The sequence below is a fragment of the Diabrotica undecimpunctata genome, chromosome 1, assembly GCF_040954645.1.
Source record: "Diabrotica undecimpunctata isolate CICGRU chromosome 1, icDiaUnde3, whole genome shotgun sequence".
NCBI classification, from domain to species: domain Eukaryota; kingdom Metazoa; phylum Arthropoda; class Insecta; order Coleoptera; family Chrysomelidae; genus Diabrotica; species Diabrotica undecimpunctata.
Genome location: NC_092803.1, coordinates 4,018,355 through 4,026,819, shown reverse-complemented (window position 1 = coordinate 4,026,819; position 8,465 = coordinate 4,018,355).

Below are 8,465 nucleotides of genomic sequence, written 5' to 3'. Positions count from 1 at the left end.
CTTTCGATACAGTTGACAGAATACCGGTTGACACGTGCTTAATAAACTTAAAATAATTATGAGTGCTACGAGAAATTGGCACTGTCTTTTCTTCCAGCGCCGCTAGCAGTGCCTTTATGACTTCAACTGGAGGGCTAACCGAGTCATATAGCCATACGCTAGACGGCTAGAGCCTTACAACACAAACATTCAAAAAAGATGTTGAATGTGTTGCATATGGAAGTTCTTTTCAATTTAATATTTTTTTAATAATAATATTAATAATAATAATCTATTTAGCTACTCATTTGGTATTATAAAGTGGTCAAAAACGGATATAGAGGGTCTTCAGCGGAAAGTAAGAACACTTCTCACAAAGGCGCAAAAACATCATCCACGCAGCGCAGTAGAGAGAACAACATTACCGCGGTATCAAGGGGGAAGAGGACTTATGGATATAGGTGAGCAATTGGATAAACAAATTGCTAATTTAAGAACTTATTTTCAGGTACAGGCTGAGACATCTACTTTACATCGAGAAATTTGCGCAGTAGATGATACAACGCCGCTTAAACTGACGGAACAAGAAATGCGCATAAACCAGCTGACTCAGCAAGAAAAAATGGGTACCTGGATGAGTAAACCTCTGCATGGGTGACATCTCAATGAGATCAGCCAAGAATATGTCGACAATACAGCGTCGAACTATTGGTTGACATCAGGAAAAATGTTTCCCGAGACTGAGGGTTTCCTACTTGCCATTCAGGATCAGGTTATACCAACTAAAAATTACCTGAAATATATTGTTAAAGATCCTCAAGTCCAAAATGACAAATGCCGATATGGATGCCAAGCCCAAGAAACCATCCAACATCTTACCGGTGGCTGCCAGGCATTTGTAGGTACTGATTATAAAGAACGCCATGACTCAGTAGGAAAGATTATCCACCAAGAACTAGCTGACAAACTGGGACTTCTCCAAACCGACCATCTTCCTTATTATCAATACGTCCCTGACAAAATGCTTAAAAATGACAACTACAAGCTATACTGGGACCGCACTGTGCTTACAGACCAACCAGTGGTGCATAATAGACCGGATCTCATACTAGTTAATAAAATTGATGTGGCGATACCCAACACCAATAATTTACTTGTGAAATACAACAAAAAGATCGCCAAGTACAGAGATCTAGAAATACAAATCAAAAGACAATGGAGAATGGAAAGTACCTAGACAGTACCTATTATTTTATCTACTACTGGTGTTATTCCCAAAAACCTCCCAGAGAACATAAAACAGCTGGGCTAAATAAACATCTCTATAAGACCATGCAGAAAGCTGTACTCCTCGCAACGTCCAGATATGTACAAACATTTTTGGGGGATACTTCAACATACCAAGTCACCTAGAGCTCGATAACACGGAAAGAGTCCCACCAGAGCTCAATACTTTTGATACCGTAGGTATCTGAATTAATTACTATTTAAATGGGAATAAGCCACAATTAAAGGTTAAAATACGTTTATTGACGTTTCAATTTCCACTTCGGAAATCGTTCTTTGAAAATCGTTTCAATTTCCGAAGTGGAAATTGAAACGTCAATAAACGTATTTTAACCTTTAATTGTGGCTTATTCCCATTTAAATAGTAATTAATTTAAAATGCTACAAGAAAATAGCTTCAAAACAATACGTAGGTATCTGGGATAAGTGAATTTTCCCCTTAGAGGGAATGTGAGCCATATGGCTAAATCGGATAATCTATTTATGTCTATTTGTCTGTTTAATTTTTTGTTGTTAACATAACTCTTCTCCTCAAGAACTTCCCAATATTTGTTAAAGTGCAGTAAAGCAGTAGACCACCTAACACCAGCTACATATAACGGAGCTTTGAGTATGGTTCCACGTACATTTAAGAACATTCCTTCTATCGGTATGTAAGTAACATTCATATAATTTCAAATTGTACACCCTTAAAACTGACTAAGAAATCAAAACGAAATTCGAAAGTTCTACAGATATATAAACAAAATGAGTAAAGAGTTTAATCCAAAAATAGGGAGCTCTAAGGATTCTTCTTCTTAGGGTGCCTCTTCGTTCCGAACGTTGGCGATCATTCTGGCTATGATGACTTTGTTGGTTGCTATACGGAATAGCTGTGTTAAGGTCTTTCTATACCATGCTTTCACGTTAGCAAGCCAGGATATTCTTCTTCGTCCTGGTGCCCTTTTTCCTTCAATTTTACCTTGCAAAATGCATTGAAGTAGCTCGTATCTGCCTTGATTTCTCATTATACGTCCGAAGTACTGCAGCCTTAATCTTAAACCAACGGGTTTAATCTTTCGATGCACACTTTAACGGCCATTAATCGAAGAAGCAGATAACACCGTAGCAGATCGAAATTATTAAAATCTATTCAATCCAAACGAAAGACCACCTTCCACTGAAGAGGTTGCCCATGCCATTAAAAAGCTTAAAAATATTAACGACCTGCTACAAACACTGCATAAACTTTTACTTTTTGTCAGGCAAAATGAGACTAGGCCCTGTGAATGGTCTTAAGGCATGATATGCCCGTTATAAAAAAAGCTGATCAGTTCCAGTGTGACAACCACAGAGGTATAACCCTGTTAACAACTGCTTACAAAATACTAGCAAATATTCTCTACGAAATCCTACAAGTTTACACAGTTGGCATAGTTGGAAACTACCAGGCCGGATCTACTCCAGAAAATCAGCAATTTACCAAATTCATTCAATAAGACAGATCCTTGAGAAGACATTAGAATTTAACATTGAAACCCATCACCTATTCGTCGACTTAAAGACAGCATACGACAGTGTTAAAAGAACAGTACTATAACAATCAATGCGTGAGTTTGGTATACCAGAAAAACTTATCCGATTAACGAGAATGATATATCTAGTTTACAAGCCAGTGTTAGGATGCAGGGAGAAAATTCTCGATCCTTTGAGATAAATAATGGACTCAGACAAGAGGATGTCATGGCTTGTCTCCTATTTAACATTGCCTTGGAAAAGGCGTCTGAGATACACGAATTAGAGATAGCCAGCGGTACTATTTACAATTAATAGATCGATACAAATCTTAGCATACGCGATGACATTGACATAATAGGGCGTAGCAAGAGAGATGTTGAGCAATATTTGCTAGAATTGGAAACGGCGGCGAAACAGGTCGATCTAGTCATCAACGAAGACAAAACCAAGTAGATGTTGGTTACTAAGAATCCTATAGCAAATGAGGAAAGTAAAACAGTCTTTGGAAGTAATATCTTTGAACATGTTGACAGCTTCATATATCTTGGCTCGCTAATGACTACTACCAACAAAACAAGCGAAGAAATTAAAAGACAAATAAACCTAACAAATAGGACATACCATGGATAAAAACAATTTCACTCAAGAAATATCCCCCGAAAACTAAAATTATTATATACAAAATACTGCTGAGGCTGGTCCTCACATATTGGGCGAAAACATTGACTTAACGCAGAAGGATAAAAGAAGGACAAAAGATATAATTTCAAATCGGTAAGATAGTTTCGAAACAAATTCAGATTTCTACTTGAATCTGAACCTTCTATAAATGCAAGGTATAACAGACGTTGATAAAGATGTTAATAGAGACATGGGGAATCTAAAATTTGCATTCCACGACATGTCTATCAACTAAGCAGAAATCCATAACGAATTTGTTTCTTGTACTCATACAGAGTAGATCCGAATAAAATGAAAAAGACAGCAAAGATTTGATTTCACGTTCAAAGCGTCTATGTATCTGTTGATACGTATTTCGACTTAATAAGTCTCATCAGAACAGTTATTCATAGCCGTTCTTAACGTGAAAAATAATCTTCTCTGTCTTTTAAGAAGCAACAATAAAATGGCTTCGTTATGGACGCAATAGCGACATCTGATAGAAAAATCGGTAAGATAGTTTCATTTCATTTCATTTCATTTCATTTCATTTCATTTCATTTCATTTCATTTCATTTCATTTCATTTCATTTCATTTCATTTCATTTCATTTCATTTCATTTCATTTCATTTCATTTCATTTCATTTCATTTCATTTCATTTCATTTCATTTCATTTCATTTCATTTCATTTCATTTCATTTCATTTCATTTCATTTCATTTCATTTCATTTCATTTCATTTCATAATATAATTTCAACTTATACCAACTTTTTAATGAACCAGATGTCATAACGTTCATTAGATGGGTTGAACACAAAGTACGAATGCCTGACAATATGATTGCTAACACACTAGCGACAGGAACACCTATAGGAAGAAAAAGCAGAGGCCGACCGCGAATTAGGTGGTTAGATGGAGTTGAGACCGACTTAGGGATACTAGAGATCAGAAGATGACAACACGTTGCCAGAAACCGAACAGAATGGCGACGAATCACAAAACAGACCAGGATCCACAGAAGATTTTTTGAGCCGAAGATGATATTAATGATATTGTGTTTGTTAATGCAATTTCCAATCCAGTGTTATTATAGTAATTTTGTGTATATCAACCTGATAAGGCTGTTATAAACTTGACAAAATTTTTGTATTGGATCAATAAAAGTTTTTAGCTACGTGAGTCAGATTAATATTCAAAAAAAATTTGAATAGATGGACAACGTTTCCAATTGCGTTTTAAAGAAATAAATACGAATATGCGGTCACTGATACGCATTTTGTTTAAGGAAGTCACACCGCAGGTATAGTAGTAAATGGTGTAGAAATCTTGACCATGAAACATTTTTCTGAAGATCTGAAGAAAAAATGTAAAAATAGGAATGTCGGTATTTGGGTTAAACTATTTTGATAACACAGTTTTATAACTGTGACTATCATTTTATTATCAAATTACAATTAAATCAAACCTCAGGTTGCAGTAGTAAAGATTATGGAAATAACCAGCATTAGCCCTAATTGAGGTCGGCTTTCGTCATGTCGATGTTAAATTTTGAAATTAATTTGAACTATCTTGGTTTGAATATGGAGTCTCCATTGTTGTATATTTACTACTACTACTAAGGATTTCCACAGTTTTCACTGTCTTCCTTCACTCAACCGTTTTCTCCAATTTTCCCTGTCATTCCAGTCTCCATCTCGCAGAGTTCTTTTCTCCATAGCCTCGTCGATTTCATCTCTGAATGACCTTCGGGGTCTTCCTCTCTTTCTTCTTCCAATCGGGCTCCATTCTGTGATTTTGTTTATCCAGCGTCCTCTGTCCGCTCTTCTGACGTGGCCGTACCAGGATAGTCTCTTCTCCTCTATATAGTCGATTATGTCTGATTGCACTCCCATTCTCCGCTTAATCTCTGCGTTTTCAATTCTGTCTCTTTTTGTAAGTCTACAGCTTCTCCTCAGGAACTCCATTTCTACTGCTCTTATTCTACCTCTATTTCTCTTGTTTATTGTCCAGTTTTCGGACCCATATGTCAGGATACTTCTTGTCAGGGTGTTATATATTCTCTTTTTTGTCTTTATCGTAATGCTCTTATCCCACAACACTGAGTTTAGTTGTCTTATACAGTTTCTTGTTTGTCTCAGTCTGTTGTTTATATCTTCTTCTGTTGTTCCCTGGTTCGATATTATGGTTCCTAAATACTTGAATTTATCTGTTCCATTTATTTGTCTTCCCTCGTCTATCTCTAGGTTTCTCATATCCTTGTTTTCTGTTGTTAGGTATTCGGTTTTCTCTAAGTTTATTTCCATTCCGTTGTTTTTATATTCTTCTTCTAGTTTTCTGAGCATAAAGCTGAGATCTTCTTCATCTTGTGCGATGACTACTTGATCGTCGGCAAAACTTAAGGTGTATAGGTATTCGTCTCTTACTGGTATGCCCATTCCTTCGCACTTTCTCCTCCATGGTTTGAGTGTCTTTTCCAAGAATATTTTAAACAGAGTAGGGGACGTAGCACAGACTTGTAGAAGTCCTTTTGTCGTCTTAAATGGATTGTAGGCTTTATTTCCACATTTAATAGCTACTTTGTTTTCTTTGTATAGTGCTTTAACTGCTTTTATTAGTGTTTGTCGGATTCCGAGATCATTCATTGCTTCCCATAATTTGACTCTAGGTATTGAGTCATATGCTTTCTTTAGATCAACAAAGGCCAGATGGACCGGTCTACCTTTTGCCATTTTCTTCTCTATCAGTTGTTCTAATGTGTACTTATGATCTAGGCATGATTTTCCTACTGTGAACCCTGCTTGGTCTTCTCCAATTTTTCCTATTATTTCAGTTTCTAGTTTTTCTTTAATAATTTTCCCGTAAAGTCTACCTACCGACGATATTATACTAATTCCTCTATAGTTTTCACATTTTTTCCTGTTTCCTTTCTTATGTATGGATGTGATGCATGCTTGTGTCCATTCCGCAGGTATTTCTTCTCCATTTAGTCCTCTTTCGAACATTCTATGTAGCATGCGGAATAACTTTTCCGTTCCGTTTTTAATTAGTTCGTTTGGTATTCCTCCGGGTCCTTTGGCTTTTTTGTTCTTCAATGTCTTGATTGCTCTCTTAACTTCTGCCAGGCTTATTTCTATCTGGTCGTATGCCCCATTTCCTGCATGTTCTATATTCTCTTCCTGAAATTGGGGACGGTTTTCTGTAAGTAGTTCTACGTAGTATTCTTGCCACTCGTTTTCACTAATTTTGCCGATCTGGGTTTTATTTCGTTGAAGTGCTTTTAATATTCGCCATGATTCTGAATTTCTCGTTCCTCCGATATGTCGTTCTATCTCTGTGCATGCTTGTTCCCATCGTTCGTTCTTTTCATTTGTTACTCTTTTCTTTACCTCTCTGTTTTTCGCTCTATATAGGTCTAAGTCTTCCTGTTTTTTGGTGTTTAGGTATTTTATGTGTAGTTTTTTCTTTTCTTTTATGCATTTCAATGTGTCTTCCCATTAATTTGATATTCTGATGGGTGTTCCTTTGGTCGTCTTCTCCAAGAGCTTCTAAGGCCGCTGAAATCAGGCAGGTTTTTATGTGTTCATGCATTTCATCTAACGTGTCATATCTGAATTCTTCTAGTTTTTGGTCTAGTCTTCTTTTGTATAAATCTTTTATTGATTCTTCCTGCAATAGATGTAATTTGAGCCTCTTTTCGTTTATTGTCGTTCCCGTTGTAACAATCGATGTATGTTTTTGTTTTGTCCAGATATAGGGGAATTCCATCCATGCCACCACAAGTTTGTGATCTGTTCCACACTCTGCCCCTCTTTTCACTCTGATGTCTTTCACTTTGATGGAGCTTTTGTGGTTCATGATAATGTAGTCAATAATGGATCTTAGTTTTCTTGTCTCTTGAGTCCATGTGTACTTATGTATATTTTTGTGTTTGTAAAATCCGTTCATAATTTTCAAATCATTTACTTCACATAGTTCTACCAATCTTTCTCCGTTGTCGTTAATTGTGTCTTCTCCAAATGGACCAACTGTTCTGTCATTGTCTTTTCTTCCGACTCTTCCATTTAGATCCCCCACTATTATTATTTCTTGTTTAGGTTTTCTCTTATCCATTTGTTCTTGAAGTTGTTCGATAAATCGTTCCTTCTCATTGGCTGGACTGTCTTCCGTTGGACCGTATGTTGCTAGTATTATAATTTCTCTGCCATACATCTTGATTTTCAGTTTGGCAATTCTCTCGTTTATGGGTTCCCAATCGTCTTTAGATTTTTCCCATTTCTTCTTTAGTAGAATTCCAACTCCAGCTTTTGCGCGGTCTTTCTTTTCTACTCCGCTCCAACAATGGATTAGTTCCCCTATTCTTTCCGTGCCGTTTCCTTTCTTTTTTGTTTCCGTTGTGACGAGGATATCGAGATTCATCTTTTCGAATTCTGATGTTACTTCACTGGCTTTTGTTCTCCAGCCCTGCACATTCCATGTGCCGATTCTTAGTTTTCTCTGTCTTTGTCTTCGGTTGAGTTTCGAAGCAGGGTTTGTTGAACTCAACTTGAACTGAACTGTTGTATATTTAACCTATGTATTTTACTTGCATACTTTTAACAACGTATTTCTTCTATTAAGGCGAGAATATAATGAGCTAGAGCAACATTTAAAAATATGAAAAAGTTACTCGTAAGCAAGGATTTGTCTCTTCCTCTAAAATTACGTATAATGACTAATAACATATATTGTCTATGTATCTATCTATTTAATTAGCCTTGTTCGGTCCATCTTTGGACATAGGCCTCCCCAATCCTTTTCCATTCTTCTCTGTCTGTCGCTATAATCATCCACCTAGAGCCCACGTGCTTCTTGATATCATCTGCCCATCTCATTTGGGGCCTTCCTCTGCTTTGTTTATATTCCCACGGTCCCCAACTTATAAGAATTTTGTTCCATCAGTCTTCTTTTTGTCTTATATTGTGTACGGCAAATCTCCATTTTAATTTTGCAACTTCTTGTCTAACATCCCTCACTTTTGTTTTCTCTCTTATCCACTCGTTT